Source organism: Dasypus novemcinctus, chromosome 10 (assembly GCF_030445035.2).
Source record: "Dasypus novemcinctus isolate mDasNov1 chromosome 10, mDasNov1.1.hap2, whole genome shotgun sequence".
Lineage (NCBI taxonomy): Eukaryota > Metazoa > Chordata > Mammalia > Cingulata > Dasypodidae > Dasypus > Dasypus novemcinctus.
In genome coordinates, this window is record NC_080682.1 from 29384860 (window position 1) to 29403434 (window position 18575).

Genomic DNA, 18575 nt, shown 5'->3' on the forward strand with positions numbered 1-18575 from the left:
ATATTTAGCTTCATCACCGGTATAAGGATGGGAATCACAGTTAATAAATGTAATAAAACAAAAAAAAATTTGCAATAATAAAAATATTGCTAATCTATTTTCCTGATTATTGAGAAGACAGTATTTCTTGAACAGTGTGGCAAAAGATTTTAGGTAGTTTCCACTCCTCATTAATTTCACTCAGGAACAAACCAAATTTGATTGTGAAATTTACCCAGACAAAATGAGGGTTACACACACTCAGACACATGCACACTGACTAAGGAGAAGAATAAGAATTTGATATTAGGCTCTGTATTCATCCTCAAATAAGCTAAAATTATTAATAGAAACAGTATAAATAGCCAATTAAAGTGATTAAATCTAGCTTTAATGAAAAACTTTAAAATAACCTAACAAACAGGAAAAGGTGTATGATTAAAGTACCACATAAATTCTGATTGTGTCAGCTTTGAAATACATTTTCATGTACTTGGTGTCATTTTTTTTTATCTTTTAAGACTAGAGCTCTTACCATTAGAGAATTGACTCTACAACTAGTAACTATGTCTAATTCCTCTATACACCTAATTCTCCTGAAAAACAAGAAAAATAAGTCCTGCAACATATATTTACTCAAGACAGTCTCTCAGTACTTTACAAATAAGTAATCCAACTTTACAGACAGTGAAAATGAAATTTACTTATTTTTATTTTTTTCTTCAACTGAGAAATTCTGATAAAAAAGAAAGTAGACTAATGAGGAAATACACTATGCGAGAAGAAAGGTACAAATTTTGGAGCTTTTTATTCACTGGCTTGGAGAGAAGACACCAAGTCTTACATTACATGAAATTAATATGTAAGTGTACCAGCCTAATAGCTAGAACAACTGTTTGATTCTTATTAAAAAAAATTCTTACTATTAAACATAAAAATATTGCTTACCTAAAAACTGTCATTAATTTTGCTGCTTGGGTTTTACATGAGACATTTCCATGGACAATGTATAATTTTGAAGGTATTTTAAGCAGTGATATTCACAGAATGAAAAAATTATATTCTTGAGTTGAATCCACATATTTTTTCAGAAAATGGAAGAGAGTTCAGTACTGAAAAAGAGAAAAACATATGTTAAATTTGCAGAAACTGAAGTATAGTTTGTAAAATTTGACCAGTGATTCAAGAGACCCACAACCCAAATTCACTATAGACATTGTTGTTAAATAAAATGTTGTTAAATAAAATTGTCCATTTGTCCTTTGAATTTTATCTTATCTGTCACTCAATTTACTCTGCTATATTAAATTAGGTGGTTTATAACCCATTTGTGTGTATCCTTATTAACAATTTTATTTATACCTCTAAACATTTGGAGAAGGAAACATTTGCACTTAATACAAAGTTTCAATTAAATATGTTTGTAATAAATGGCCAGAAAAATTATACTTATTGACTGAGTTCATCCTGTTGGGACTGGTAGAATCCACAGAGCAACAGATTATCCTCACTTTGCTGTATTTTCTGACTTACACGCTTACAGTTCTGGGGAATATTGGGATGATTCTCCTAATTAGAATTGACTCCAGAATTCACATGCCCATGTATTTCTTCTTGGCTAAATTGTCTTTTGTGGATGTTGGTTATTCATCCACCATTACCCAAAAAATGCTGATAGATTTATTATCTGAGAAGAAAACCACCTCCTTTGCCAGCTGCTTCTTGCAGTTTTACTTCTTCATTGTCTTGTCAACAACTGAATGCATCATCTTTGGGTTAATGGCCTATGACTGTTAAGTGGCCATATGTAACCAACTACTCTATTCCTTAGTCATGTTCAGGATGGTGTGGCTTAAGATGGCAGCTGGCACCTTTGCAGTGGGATTGCTGAACTCCACGGTTAATATGTGCCAGGTAAGTTGTTTGTCATTCTGTGGAGACTTAAAATATTTTCACCTTGTGTCCTTCACCTGACAGCTATAATTTTATTCAATTCCACCTCCATCTATAAATATCGGAAACCTAGTTCCAGCTATTCCCTGAATCAGGACAACGTGGCTTCTGTGTTCTATACCATGTTGATCCCCATGTTGAATCCCCTGATCGATAGCCTCAGGAATAAGGAAGTAAAGAAAGCTTTATGGAATGTAATTACCAGGAAGAGAGTCCCTTCACTTCTTTGATTGTTTAGCTAATTTTATGAATTAAGTAGCATCTTTAATTTACTTTCAAAATTTGTTCAAGCATACAGGTTCATTGAGATATTTTCAAGTGAAACACATTCTGTTAATCCTCAAGTATCTGTATCCAGTCAGTGATAAGGTGTATTACCAGAATAATACATAACCACGGGAACTTCCTGTAATTATCAATATCTTCCAAGGGCCTTCAAAAATTAAGGGTTATTTGTAACAAAATCTTTACTGCTGAAATAAGAGGATTAAATGTTTGGAAACTACAGTTGCTATGTCAAATTAAATTAATCATATAGAAATTTTTAGACATACCACTCATTTTCATTTTGCTTTTCAATTTTTGTTGTATTACTAGCATGATGCCATATGTCACATACCTCAGAAATGCTTTAATATGGAATTTCCCTCTTTTTGTTCTTTTTCTGGGTGGTGTATTGTATAATGAACTCAGAATCTTGTACATGGAAATCAGGCGCTCATGTCACAGAGATACACCCATGATTTTTCTTTTTAATTTATTGATACATTTTTTGCAGGAGTATACTTAAATGAAATGTCAGGACTAAGATTTTATTATAACTTGAACCCCTCACCTTTTATTTCTCTTTCCCCAACAATGCACACATGCATTCATTAAAAATTAAATGTGTGTATGTGCAAAAATAGATACCAGGAAAATTGCTCCCTATTTAGAATATACCACTTACAACTCCCCTTTCATTCCATTTCCTTCTTCTCAAAACTTCCCATTCCTTTCCCTGCTTTCTCACTCTCAGAATATTTTCTCTTGCACACACAGAGTCAGTGGCACACATGCACAGAAGCACAAAAGCATACATATTCAACTGCTACAAGGAAGTCAATTTTTATATGGTTCCAAAGGAGTTAGATCAATGTTCAATGTGTGATTCTGATGCATATTTTTATGCTCATACTTTTCCTCCTCATAGAAGAACTCTATCAGTTGCCATTAAAGAATAATTGAAATCCCTCTCAATATTATTTCAAAAATTATTAATATAGATATAAATATAGAAGGCTCATTTGCATTATGTTTTAATAGAATCATACATGTATATAATCAAAATGGTGTACCATTAAATATTATATCTTTTCCAAGGTAAAACATAGAGATAGAAATAAAGCTCTGTAAATGATATTCAGTTATTCTGAGATTTGAGGTTTTACACATGTCATACTTTAGCCTTGTTTTCTGCTCTCTAATTCAGTTCTCCTAGTCTAAATAACTTCATTTACAATGTCTAGAACTATTAAAAATTTTGGAGTCAGTTACCAATTACTGATGTTGGTTCCTTTTTAATTCACCAAATGTATGTGCTTTTATGGAAATTCTTATGATTTGTCTAAATCATAATCACTTGTAAAAAAGTATTTTTAAACTTTACATTTTCTTGCTTATTATTCACTGTATGTCTATGAAAAATGTTCCAAATGTTTTTTATTTATTTTCTTTAATGCAAAAGAAATTTACTCTTAAAAGAAATAAGAAACTGCTAATTACTATAGAGTGTGTGCTTCCATCTCCTTTTTTCTTTAGTATTTGACAATATTTATTAACTCTTTTTCATGAAATGAAATATTACTTTTGTCTACTTTCTCTTTTTTTCTACTTTCCCCATAATTTTTTCACTGGGAATTTCATACCACTTTTTCTCCAGCAAGTATCTATCGTCAATGTTTGCCTTTGTTCAGTGTCTTTTTAGGCAACTAACTTATCAAAATTAGTGAGTGACTTTGAACTATGTGCAACTAGGCTTAGTTAGGCTCACTATCTTCATCAGTATTTGGATGAAGTTAAATAGACTCTTGCTTACAAAATCAGTGAACATCACAAAGCTTGGAAATTAAGCAAACAGTTAGGAAGGAAGGAAGGAATCAAGACTAAAGAACCACATAGACCCAAGTAATAAACTAAAAATAATAGGACATAATTTAGAGATGAAGTGCTGCATTAAGGTTGAAAAGAAAAAGTGTACAAATGATTCACTATTAATATGTAAAAATAATTTTGGATTTACTTTGCTAAGTGTTAACTAACATGCACAAAGTAATTTTAACTATGTCTATTTGGTCCAGATCCTCTTATGTGTTATTCAAGGTCTAGGGTTTTGTTTTGTTTTGTTTTGTTTTGTTTTGTTTTTAACGAATGAGGCAGTTTATTAACCCGGCATCATTTGTTCTAATGTTTCTTGTTGGCAGCGGCCACCTGTCCAATAATTCTGTCCAGATCTCTCTGTCCCTGAGGTGTCAGTTTGCAACCACCATCTTGGTCCTTTCCACCATTTTCAGCACTTCCAGGGCTTGGAGGATCCAGTGCGCCACACTCTTAGAGCCTCGGCTGAAGTGACTGGTCATGACACCGTTTCTCTCACGACCGCCATAGATCTTGGTCATGGAGCTACCCCCGGGGTCACCCCAGAGGAACAGGTGCCGTGTCGTGGAAGCAGTTTGTATGTAGAACCAGTTCCATTGTAGGGAGCAAGCTCTTTATGCTTGACCATCTTGATGGTATCTACCCATTTGGGAACTTTCAGCTTCTGGGACTTTTTGAGAAAGGCTGTCAGAGCTCTGACAAACTCTTTCAGGTTCACGTCTTTTACAGTAACTTCAGGCATAGTGCAATCTCCAGGCTGCCAGCCATGGGAAAAGAATAAAAATAAAGATAAATTTCTTTATTGATTCTCTGTTTAAATGTTCTGTCTTTTGGTGATAATGGTAAAGTCTCCCAATTTAATTGTAAAAGCATCTATTTCTCCACTTAGTTTTTTCAATGTTTGCCTCATGTATTTTGAGGTTCCCTGATCAGATGCATAAATGTTTGTTATTGTTCTTTCTTCTTAATTGATTACCCTTTTTATTAATATATAGTGGCCTTGACTAAATAGTTTTGCATTTAAAGTCTATTTAGTCTGATATTAGTATAACTACTCCAACCCTTTTTTAGTTATTCTTTGCATGTAAAATTGTTTTCCAACCATTCACTGTCAGCCTCTTTGCATCCCTGGGTCTAAAGTTATTTTCTTGTTGAATACATATAGATGGTCATATTTCCTTAACCATTCTATGAATCCAAGTCTCTTTATTGGATAGTTTAATCCATTAACATTCAATCTTATTATTGTCAAGGAATTGCTTACATTAGCCATATTTTTTTGTTTAGGTTTATGTAGGCCATATGTTGTTTTTATTTTTCTTTTTAATTTTTTAGTTATTCTTATACATTCCTCCAGCTTTTTCCTTTCAATTGCAGTGTTTCTTTAATACTTTTTGAAGTACAGGTTTCTTACTGACAGTATCTCTTCATTTCTCATTATCTGTGAATATTTTGGCATTTTTAAATGCTATTTTTGCTAGATACAGAATTCTTGTCTGGAAGCTTTGTATTCATTTAGCACCTTAACTATGTTATACCACTGCCTTCTTGCCTCCATGGTTTCAGATGAGAAATCAGTGTTTAATCTTATCAAACATCCCTTTGATGTTATGGATCTCTTTTTTCTTGCTGCTTTCAGGAATTTCTCTTTGTCTTGAGCATTGGGCAATTTGACAAGTATATGTCTTGGGCTAGACCTGTTAGGATTTATAGTGTTTGGGGTTTGTTGTGTTTCTTGGACATGTATGTCCATGTCCCTCAGTAGAATTTAGGAAGTTTTCAGTCATTATTTCTTCCAGCAATCCTTTGACCCTCTTTCCCTTCTCTTCTCCCTCTGAGATGCCCATAATGTGTATGTTTCTGTGTTTCATGTTGTCATTCAAGTCCCTAAGTCTCTGCTGGATTTTTAAAATATTTTTGTTTGTCTATTTTACAATCTCAAATTTCACATGTACTGTCTTCCACTTAGCGGATTCTTTCCTCTGCCTGTTCAAATTTGTTGTTATATGCATCAAGCATATTTTTGATTTCTTGTGTCGCTCCATTCACCACCATCATATATGTTATATTTTTATGCATATTTGCAATTTCTTCAGTATGTTCTCCCAGTGTCCTCTTAATATCCTAATCTCCTCCTTTATTTCATTAGCTTGATTCATTATATTTGTTTGGACATCCCTGATTAGTTGTTCCATGTCTATATCTCCTCCTATTTTTTAGTTTGCTCATTAAACTGGGCCATGTCTTCCTGTTTGTTAATATAGATTGTAAATTTTTGCTGGTGACTAGGCATCTGGTTATCTAATGGGTTTATTTGGTTGACTAGATTCTCTTTCTACTCTAGGGTTTTATTTTGTTGTTGTTGTGTGTGTGGTTTTTATTTGCACACTTCATTACTCTAAGTCTATTTCCTTGCTGTTGTCTATGTTCCTTTGGAAAAAAATTAGGATGAAAGAAAAGGAAAGAGATAAGAAGAGAAAAAGGAATAATAGTAGTAATAGTTAAAAAGGCTGAAGAGAGCCATACAAGTCCTAGGAAAATAAATAATAAGTGTAAAAACAGAAGAAGTACAGAGGAAAAAGACAAAAAAATGTAGAATTGAAAAAATGAATTGAGAAACAAATTAGAGAAAAATATATAGAAGGAATTAACTAATTCCTCACCAGGAATGTTGAGAAGAGAGAAAAAGAAAAAGTGGGAAAAAAAAGAAAATAGAGAAAAAAATGAATTAGAGAGAAATAAAAACAACAAAAAAGAAAATTGAACACCAAACAAAACAGGTGGAATGAAAAAAACAAACAGAAAACAGAAGATAGAGAAATGAAGCGAAGAAAAGAAATAGCATAGGTCAAAAAAATTGGTAAAAGAAAAAAAAAAGAGGAGAAAGCAAAGAAATGGGAAACACAACAAACCAGAAATAAAACAATAGCAACATTGGAAAAAAAAAAAAAAAGAGGAAAAACAACTTTCCCTCTTAGACCCTTAAGGAGCTTCTTGGGCTGCTGTTGTTCATCTGTCAATTACATTGCAGACTGCAGCCTGCATTTTTGTGAGTAAGATAAGGAAAAAAAGGGGATATTTTTAATTTAAAAAAATAGCAGACCCAAGAAAGCCTAAAACAAAAAGAATGTCTATATGTTCCCTGTCATAAGGTACCAGCCGGATGCCTAATAACCCAGTGGAACACTCTCTTGATCACTTGTCTGAAGAGACCCAGGCATACAATCAGGGGCCTCATATATGCAAGGCAGGAGTTCCTCCATTGAGCTAAATTGTCTCCTTAAGTTAAATAGGCTTCGAAAGCCTTTCCCTCAGGCATTTTAGACTTCTACAGTTTGGTAGAGTACTGCTGATTAGGCATCTGTCCTTGCCCCCTCTCTAATCTGGTTCTTCTCTCTCCCACGTTGGCTGGGCATGACAGCATTGCCTGAGTAGATCCTCTCTCCTCTCCCCATTGAATTGGGTTCCCTTCTGAGAGTCAATGGGAGCTCAGCTGGCCAAACTCACTACCCTCTGTCAGATCCCTTTTCCTCCCAGAGAGTGCCCACTCCCAGTCTTCGGCAGAAGTGAGTCAGAGGCTCCCCTGAGGCTTCTTGCCCTGCCCTGAGGGCAGGATATATGCACCCTTTCCAGCCACAAGGGCGAACAACTCATGGTTTTCCTTTGGCTTCTTTATCTTTGCAGTACCTTCCTAGATGACTTAGAGACCTTCTTGTTCTATCTATATCCAAAGCAGTTCCTTTAGATACGTCCCTGTCTCCTCTCCACTTTTTCTGTGAGAGAATCAGACTCTGACCACCTACTCTAGTGCCATTTTCCTGGAAGTTTTCACAATGTATTTATCTTGATTTAATATTTTTATTATGTTAACGTGGTAGGTAGCAAAGTATTAATTCTTGATGTTTAAGATTGTATTCAAGATAATTGTTCCTTTCTTAGTCTGTCTATTGGAAAGTCATTTAACACCATTAAGCCTTGATTTCTTTATCTGCACAATGAAGAAAATAATATTGCCATCCACAATGTGTAGTGTAGAGGATTAATTGAGAATTTAAATGGAAGAGCTTAATATGATATCTGACGCATTGTGAGTTTTCTATGAAAATTTTCTCCTTGCATATGAATATCCAATATAGTTTATTTCAGCTTCTTTTACTTTTCAATTTGATCCAGACAAACATTTGGCTTCATCTGCAGTATAAGGACCATAATCACAGCTAGTAATTACAAAAAATAAAACAAATTTTAAAATAATAACAAAGAATTAGTTGTGCTTACCTGTTTTCCTGATTATTCACAAAACAGTATTTCTTGAACATTATGTCAAAAATATTTGGTAGTTTCTACTTCATATTTATTTCACTCAGGAACAAACCTAGATTGATTATGAAATTTACCCAGACAAAATGAGGGACACACACATAGACAGACACATACACATGTCCACTGACTAAGGGCTATGTATTCTCTTGGTAAGCTAAAATTTCTGATAAAGACAGTATATAAGAGCAATTAAAATGATTAAATCTACTTTAAACAGCAAACAGAAAAAGGTTTGATTCAAACTTAACATAATTTCTGATTGCAATAGCTTTGAAATACATTCACACTTGCTCAGTGTCATGTCTTTTTTCTTTGGAGACTGGAGTTCTTGCCTTTAGAGACTTGACTCTATAATTGGGACCTTTATCTAATTCCCACAGACACCCGATTTTCTTGAAGAACAACAAATTAAAGTGCTGCAAAGTATATTTACTGATGACAGTCTCTCAATATTTAAAAATTGGTAATTCAACATGAAGATAATGAAGATGAAGTTTACTTCTTTTTTATTTTTCAGTCTCCAACTGAGAACTTCTGATAAAAAAGAAAGTAGACCACAGAGGTAATGCACTTATCTGAAAGGAAAGGTACAGAGATTTGTAACTTCTATTAACTGGGTTGGATAGATACCAAATCTTCTATTACATGGCATTAATATGTAAGTGTACCAGCCTCATAATTAAAACAAGTGTTTGATTCTTATTAAAACAAAACATTTTTAATGATAAACAAAATATTACCTACCTAACAACTGTCATAAAATGTACTACTTGGGTTTTGCATGATAGATTTTCAGAACAACGTATAAACTTTGGAGGTGAATGTTTTCTGGAGTGATATTCATGGAACAAAAAAATGATGTCTTTGAATTAAAGCCACATACTTTTTCAGAGAATGGTGGAGAAAAATGTAAGTTAAATTTGTGAAATTTCAAGTTGAGTCTGTGGACTTAGACCAGTGATTCGGGAAGTTCATAAACCAAATTCAATACAGACATTGTTTTTCAATCAAATGCATTATCCATGTGTCTTCTAAACTCTATCTAATTCAGTCATTTGACTTACTATGCCATGTTAATCTAGGTAGTTTTTCATGAATTTGTGTATATCCTTATTAACAATTTTACTTACACCTCTAAAGATTTGAAGAAGGAAATATTTGCACTTAATACAAAGTTTCAATTAAATACGTTTGTAGTAAATGGCCAGAAAAAGATGATACTTCACTGACAGACTTCATCTTGTTGGGACTGGCAGAATCCATGGAACAACAGATTACACACTTACAGTTCTGGAGAATATTAGGATGACTCTCCTAATCAGAATTTACAGAATTCACAAACCCATGTATTTCTTCTTGGCTAATTTGTCTTTTGTGGATGTATGTTATTCTTCCACCAATACCCCAAAGATGCTAGTAGATGTATTATCAGAGAAGAAAACCATCTCCTTTGCTGGCTGCTTTCTGCAGTTGTATTTCTTCATTGCCTTGTCAACAACTGAATGCATCCTCTTTGGGTTAATGACCTATGACTGTCATGTCCAGGATAGTATGCCTTAGGATGGAAGCTAGGCCTTTGCAGTGGGATTGCTGAACTCCATGGTTAACACAAGTTATGTAAGTAGTTTGCCATTCTGTGGTTCCAATGTTATCCATCACTTCTTCTGTGACAGCCCTCCATTATTTAAGCTCTCTTGCTCTGACATAAGCATGAGTGAAATCATTGTTTCTTCTTTTGCTGGTGCGAATATGGCTGGGTCTTTCCTGGTGATTCTTACCTCCTACTCTTACATTCTCTTCAATATATTTCATATGCATTCAGGGGAAGGGAGACATAAAGGGTTGTCAGCTTTTGCCTCCCACATAATGGCTATCATGCTGTTCTATCCCACCTCTATCTATACATATGGAGGCCTAGTGTTGCTGCCTCCCTTCACCCCTCCTCCTAGCCTTTGTTATCTCCCTTTTCCAGCCGTTGCTATCCTTCCCGCCAGTCCCGTCCACTTAGCCAACTCATAATCTGCCCCCTTTCTTAATCACCGCCTACTTCATAGCTGCCTGCACAGTTCCGCCTATCCACTACCGCCCCGTAGTTTACCCGCCCCAATTCCTACCCCTCCCTTGACCCAACCTTATATAATCAAGTGTGTTTCCGCAATAAAGTAGACTAGCTCATTCTCACAGGCTGTCTCCGTGGTTTTTACCACGTGTCCCCCACGCCTGGAGAACCTAGGCCTACGCGCTGGCCTAGGGGCTCACCGCCGAGCCGTGGAAGCCCGCCCGGTCCTTGTGGGTTGCTAACTTAGAATAGCAGCCCACAGCAGGGGTTGCTAACTTAGAATAGCAGCCCACAGCAGGGGTTGCTAACTTGGAATAGCAGCTCACAACCTAGTTCCAGCTATTCCCTGAATCAGGACAAAGTGGGTTCTGAGTTCTACACAATGGGTATCCTCATGTTGAATCCCCTGATCTATAGCCTCAGGAATAAAGAAGTAAAGAAAGCTTTATGGAATGTAATTACCAGGAAAAGAATCCCTTCATTTCTGTGATTTTTTTGGTCAGTTTTCTGAACTAATGTCTTTAATTAACTTTCAAACCCTAGTTTAAGCATGCAGGTTTTTATTACAATATTTTCAAAGTAAACACTTTCTATTAATACTTAAGTATCTGCATCCAATTATTGCTACTGTGGATTACCATGCTAATAATTGACCAAGGGTAATTCTCTTATAATTATTCTATATCTTCCCTGGGCATTCAAAAATTAGGGCGCATTTATAACAAAATCTTGCCTGCAAAAATAAGAGGCATAAGTGTTTAGAGACAAAAGTTGCAATGTCACATGAAATTAACTTTATCAAAGATTTTAGATAAGCCACTTACTTTTTTCCTTATGTATTTCTTTACACCTTTATAAGATTATCACATATGTAAAATATGTCAGACATGCTTTATAGTAATATGTGATTTTCCTTTTTTATATATTGCTATATCTCCTGGAGGAGGATGGTTAAATAAAATTTCAGGACTATAGTTTTATGACAACTCTAAACTCCTCAACTTTTAGTTCTCTTTCCTGAACAATGTGCACATACATTCATGAAAGAATAAATGTTAGTTTGTGCAAAAATATGCCACCAGGAAAATCACTTCCTATTTAGAAAGTACCACATAAAATTCACCTTTATTTTCCTTTTCTTCCCCTCAAACTTTCCAGTCTCTATTTTCCCTTTCTTTCACAGACTGTCACACACACACAAAAGTCACCTTCAGACCTACACAGAGCTATGCAAACACATACTCAGCTGCTTCAAAGAATTCAATTGGAATCTTTTTCCAGAGGAGCTAGATCAATGTTCAATGGTTGACGGGAAGCGGACTTGGCCCAGTGGATAGGGCATCCTTCTACCCCATGGGAGGTCCATGGTTCAAACCCTGGGCTTCCTTGACCCATGTGGAGCTGGCCCACATGCAATGCTGATGTGCGCAAGAATGTTGTGCCATGCAGGGGTGCCCCCCACGTAGGGGAACCCCACATGCAAGAAGTGCGCCCCATAAGGAGAGCCGCCCAGCGGGAAAGAAAGTGCAGCTTGCCCAGGAATGGTGCCACACACACGAAGAGCTGACGCAGCAATATGACAAAACTAAAAGAAACAGATATCCATGCCACTGACAACAACAGAAGTGGACAAAAAAGAAGAACACGCAGCAAATGGACACAGAGAACAGACAACTGGGAGGGAGGGAGGAAGGGGAGAGAGATAAATAAAATAAATATTTTAAAAAATTGTTCAAAGGTTGTCTTTTTTTTTAATGGTAATTTTAATTGATTTTGTAAAAATATTACATTAAAAAAACAATATGAGGTCCCATTCAACCCCACCACTCCCCACCCCCAGCAACACTCACTCCCATCATCATGATACATCCATTTCATTTGGTAAGTACATCTCTAGGCATCTCTGCACCTCATGGTCAATGGTCCACATCATGGCCCATACTCTCCCACATTCCATCCAGTGGGCCCTGGGAGGATTTATGATGTCCGGTGATTGCCCCTGCAGCACCATCCAGGGCAACTCTAAGTCCCAAAGGCGCCTCCACATCTCATCTCTTCCTGCCATTCCCCATAACCATATCGGCCACCATGTCCACTTTTCCCACTCCACTCCAATGCCACCTTTTCTCTGTGGACCTTGGATTCGTTATGCCTGTGGCATCTCTATGTCAAGAGGAGGCTCAGATTCCACATGGATACTGGATGCAATCCTCCTGCTTTCAGTTGTAGGCACTCTAGGCTCCATGGTGTGGTGGTTGTCCTTCTTCAACTCCATCTTAGCTGAGTGAGGTGAGTCCAATAAATCAGATTGTAGGAGCTGAAGTCTGTTGAGGCTCAGGGCCTGGCTATCATATTGTCAGTCCAGAGATTCAAATCCCCTAAATATATCTTAAACCCCAACACCAACTACAATTCCAGTAAAGTAGCATGAAAGTCTTATGAAAAGAGATTCCATCTGAGCCCAGTTTCATCACGCAGAAACACCAGCTCCAAAGAAGGGCCATCTGACATGGCAGTGAACCCCATCTGCCATGACCATAGAGCCCGTGGGTCTCTTTAGCTCTCAAAGGAACCAATACCTGGGGTTGTATCTACTTTATCTGTCTCTTAGATTCTGCTCAGTTGTGCATAAGGGCAATCCTTCTGACAGCCTCCAGACTCTTTTTTAGAGACTCGTAGCCATATAAACTCATTTCTCCTTTCCATTTCCCCCTTACATTAGGTCAAACAGCATTTTAAAGTCATGTTATTATATGTAGACAGGGATATTCTGCTAGATCTGCATTGAACCTTCAATTCAAGGTCCTTTTCCAGTTGCATCATCAGTTGGTACTTGATAGTGATTCCTCCGTGCCAGGGAGGCTCATTCCCGGGTGTCATGTCCCACGCTGGGGGGAAGGCATTGCATTTACATGCTGAGATTGGCTTTGAGACTGGCCACATTTGAGTAACATAAAGGCTGTCAGGAGGAAATTCCCAGGCACAGTGCTGCTCTAGGCCTTGTTCTTATTTCAGGCATATAGGCTCACAAGCATAGTCATTAGTATCATGCTCTCACTGTTGGACCCTCATTCCTTCCTGGTCCTTACCGTTGCACCTGGGGGACTACAGCTGCTCCCCTAGTGACCACGACAGAGCACCCCTGGCCAGGAACCCAGTACCCCCCCAGCTGTAGTTTTTAATTGTTGCCACTATTAGTATATCCAAACATTACCATGCACCCTGGACATATGCCCTGTATAGCTCCCTGTCAGCCATATATCACCTGTCAATAGTATCCTATACCAGTATTCCTCTGCTGCCATTGTTGAACCACTCTGCGATCCAAAACTTCCTGAAAATTGAAGCCCAATATAATGTAATGATCCCTTACTAGTAAAATGGCACAGAGCGATGGGTTTAAAGGTTAGATATAGAATACGTGTTGACTTGGAAAAATTCTACATCCTATCTTTTTCTTTTTTTTTTTTTCCCTAATTATTGAACTTCTCTTCACAAGAGCCCTAGGTTGTCTTTGACCCACATTTACTGGCTCATGGTTTTTCCTCTTTGTAAAAGACTTCCAGCAATTGGTAATAAAAAATAATTGAAATCCATCTCAATATTAAATGAAAATGTTATTAATATTGAGGTACATATAGAAATTTCACTTACATTGTGTGGTGTGTGTTAATGGAATAACCAAAATAGTGCACCATTATATGTTAATATTATATCCATTTCCTTGTAAAACTTAGGAAGAGAAAGGGCTTTTTAAAGGAAATCAGTTATTTTGAGATTTGGGGTTTGACTTATTTTACTTTGAGACAATATTTTCTGCTCTAGTTCAGTTCTCCTAGGCCTAATTAGCCTCATTTACAACGTTTACAAATATAAACAATTTTGGAAGTTGTTACCACTTAGTGACATTGATTCCTTTTAAATTCATCAAATGTATGTGTTTTTCAGGACACTTGGATGGTTTGTTAAGTAATCATTTGTAAAATAGTATTTTTAATCTTCACATTTTCTTGCTTATTATTCATGAAAAATGTTCTGAAAGTTTTAAATTATTTATTTAATAAAAAACAAATTTACTCTTAAAAGTAATAAGAAATTACTAATTATTTTTTTGAATCTTTTTTTAAATTGATTTTGTAATAATATTACATTAAAAAAATATATGTAAGGTCCCATTCAACCCCACCCCCCCACCCCACCTCTCCCCCCCCCCCCCCAGCAACACTCGTTCCCATCATCATGACACATCCATTGGATTTGGTAAGTACATCTTTGGGCACCACAGCACCTCATAGTCAATGGTCCACATCATGGCCCATACTCTCCTCCATTCCATCCAGTGGGCCCTGTGAGGATTTACAATGTCCGGTGATTGCCTCTGAAGCACCATCCAGGGCAGCTCCATGTCCCAAAGACGCCTCCACCTCTCATCTCTTCCTGCCTTTCCCCATACCCATCAGCCACCATGTCCACTTTTCCCAATCCAATGCCACCTCTTCTATGTGGACATCGGATTGGTTGTGTCCATTGCACCTCTATGTCAAGAGGAGGCTCAGATTCCACAGGGATACTGGATGCAATCCTCCCACTTTCAGTTGTAATCACTCTAGGCTCCATGGTGTGGTGGTTGTCCTTCTTCAACTCCATCTTAGCTGAGTGTGGTAAGTCCAATAAATCATATTGTAGGTGCTGGAGTCTGTTGAGGCTCAGGACCTGGCTATCACATTGTCAGTCCAGAGATTCAAATCCCCTAAATATATCTTAAACCCCAACATTAACTGCACCTCCAGCACATTAGCATGAAAGTCTTATGAAGGAAGATCCCATCTGAGTCCAGATTCATCACACATAAACACCAGTTCCAAAAAGGGGCCATCTGACCTGGTAGTTAACTCCATCGGCCATGACCATAATTCCCATGGGTCTCTTTAGCCCTCGAAGGAACCGATATCTGGGGGTTGTATCTGCTTTATCTGTCTCTCTGACTCTGCTCAGTTGTGCATGAGGGCAATCCTTCTGCCAGCCTCCAGACTCTTTTTTAGAAACTCGTAGCCATATGAACTCATTTCTCTTTTCCATTTCCCCCATACTTTAGGTCAAACAGCATTTTAAAGTCATGTTATTTTATGTAGACAGGGATATTCTGCTGATCCACGTTGAACCTTCCGTATAAGGTCATTTTCCAGTTGCATCATCAGTTGGTAGTTGATAGTGGTCCCTCGGTGCCAGGGAGGCTCATCCCCGTGTGTCATGTCCCACGCTGGGGGGAAGGCATTGCATTTACATGCTGAGTTTGGCTTCGAGACTGGCCACATTTGAGTAACATGAAGGCTGACAGGAGGAAATTCCCAGGCACAATGTTGCTCTAGGCCTTGTTCTTATTTTAGGCTTATCAGCTCACAAGCATAGTCATTAGCATCAGGGGCTCACTGTTGAACCCTCACTCCCTCCCGGTCCCCGCCGCTGTACCTGGGAGACTGTCGCTGCTCCCCTAGGGACCACGACAGAGCACCACTGGCCAGGAACCCAGTACCCCCCCTGCTGTGGTTTTTAATTGTTGCCACTATGAGTATATCCAAACATTACCATGCACCCTGGACATATGTTCTGTACAGCTCCCTGTCAGCCATATATCACCTGTTATTGGTATCCCATACCAGTATCCCTCCATTGCCATTGTTGAAACACTCTGTGATCCAGAACTCCCCGAAATTTGAAGCCCAATATAATGTCATGGTCCCTTACTAGGGAATGGCATATAGCGATGGATTTAAAGGTTAGATAAAGAACTTGGATAAAGTTAGATAAAGAACTTAGAGAATGTTGACTTGAAAAAATTCTACATCCTTTTTTTTTTTTCCCCCCTAATTATTCAGCTTCTCTTCACAGGAGTCCTAGACCACAGCAATGCATATATATAATATACAGCACTCCCATACATCCACCACAAAACCTTTTTCCTTCCACAGCGATACTCTTACACCCTATTCACATCATATTTACTTAACGTGATGTACAGAGTCTGAGACATTAGCTTTCTAACAAGGTGACATCTGTGCTTACATTATGGTGCATACTTTAGGATACACAGTTCTTTACATTCTTAGTTATCCTATGTTTTACATTATGGTTGAAATTATCAGTCTGTCATCTCCTATATGTTATGGTGAAATATTACATGTTTTATATCCATCCTTGTGTACTCTCAAGAAACTCCTCTCTTACCCCCCATTTACCTTGGTTCCACACATTTAACGTCCATTTTCCCTTCCACCTTGGTGCCCACAGTGACAGCCAACCTCCGTTTCCTGAGGAGCCACTTCCAGAGATAGATGGAATAGTGTTCAGGGCCTAACTTGCTCAACTGCCCCAATGCCCTGGGAGCCACCCTTTCTCTCGAGGGATACAGTTCCCTCTATTTGGTGGCATTAGTCCTCCCCAGGATGTGGGTCCACCCCCACTCTTACTACTTGGGTTTCTACCCCATGGTGACACCCACTCTGGCAGAATGAGCATTTAGACATTCCCCAGGAGCCCATTCTGCATCAGACCCTCCCCTCCGAGCATTCTATACAGGTAACCCTCTTTATTATATTTTGATATGATTTTCTTGGCATTTTACTCTCCACCAACACCTGACCCTCTCCTGTGTTCGTATGCTACCCCTCCCTCCCCCCACTTTTGGGCAATGTTACCCATCCGTCCCTCCCCAGCCACCCTCAAACCCGTAAAGCCCCAACCAAAGGCAACCTCTTGCCCCCCTTTTATCTCTTCTTTGTGTTCATACTTACCACTATCTCATCTTAAATTCCACCCCTGCAGACATCGGCTCATATCCTTCCTCCACCCTCCGATTTCTTGTAAGCCTATCGTTCAGTCTCTTGCTATCCAAGGCAGCTTGTTTATTTCATATCATTGAGGTCATGTAGTATTTGTCCTTCAATGTCTGGGTTGCTTCACTCAACATAAGATTCTCAAGATTCATCCATGTTATCACATGTGTTTGTAGTGTGTTTGTTCTTACAGCCGAGTAGTATTCCATTGTGTGTATATACCACATTTTATTGATCCACTCATCTGTTGATGGGCATTTGGGTTGATTCCAACTTTTGGCAATAGTGAACAATGCTGCTATGAACATTGGTGTACATATATCTGTTTGTGTCCTTGTTTTCAGTTCTGCTGGGTATATACCCAGCAGTGGTATTGCTGGGTCATATGGCAAATCTATGGCTAGTTTTTTGAGAAACCGCCATACTGTCCTCCAGAACGGTTGGATCCTTCTGCATTCCCACCAGCAGTGGATGAGTGTTCCCCTTCCTTCACATCCTCTCCAGCACTTGTATTCTTCTGATTTTTTCATAGCTGCCAATCTTATGGGTGTAAGATGGTATCTCATTGTAGTTTTAATTTGCATTTCCCTGATAGCTAGAGATTTGGAACATTTTTTCATGTGCTTTTTTGCCATTTGTATTTCTTCTTTGGAGAAGTGTCTGTTTAAGTCTTTTTCCCATTTTTTAAATGGGTTGTTTATCTTTTTATTTTCAAGATATAGAAGTTCTTTATATATGCACGTTATAAGTTTCTTATCAGATATATGATTGCCAAATATTTTCTCCCACTGTGTGGGCTCCCTTTTTACTTTCTTGACAAACTCCTTTGAGGTGCAGAAGGCTTTAATTTTGAGGTAGTCCCATTTATCTATTAGTTCTTTTGCTGCTCGTGCTTTTGGTGAGATATTCATAAATCCATTTCCTATTACAAGGTCCTGTAGATGTTTCCCTACACTGCTTTCTAAGGTTTTTATGGTCTTGGCTCTTATATGTAGGTCTTTGATCCATCTTGAGTTGATCTTTGTATAAGGTGTGAGATGGTAATCCTCTTTCATTCTTCTACATATGGCTATCCAGTTCTCCAGACACCATTTGTTGAATAGGCCACTCTCTCCCAGTTGAGAGGGTTTGGTGGCTTTATCAAATATTATGTGGCTGTATATGTGAGGTTCTATATCAGAGCTTTCAATTCGATTCTATTGGTCTATGTGTCTCTCCTTATGCCAATACCATGCTGTTTTCACCACCGTAGCTTTGTAGTATGTTTTGAAGTCAGGTAGTGTGATTCCTCC

At 37.7% G+C, this 18575-nt stretch overlaps 3 pseudogenes; 2 read left to right on the plus strand and 1 right to left on the minus strand.

The window, feature by feature from the left end:
• Positions 1-984: 984 nt before the first annotated feature.
• LOC105746904 (olfactory receptor 5F1-like) lies at positions 985-1953 on the plus strand (annotated as a pseudogene).
• Positions 1954-4343: 2390 nt separating this feature from the next.
• LOC101438763 (small ribosomal subunit protein eS19 pseudogene) lies at positions 4344-4810 on the minus strand (annotated as a pseudogene).
• A 4886-nt stretch (positions 4811-9696) lies between these two features.
• LOC111766097 (olfactory receptor 5F1-like) lies at positions 9697-10940 on the plus strand (annotated as a pseudogene).
• The last annotated feature ends 7635 nt before the right edge of the window (positions 10941-18575 follow it).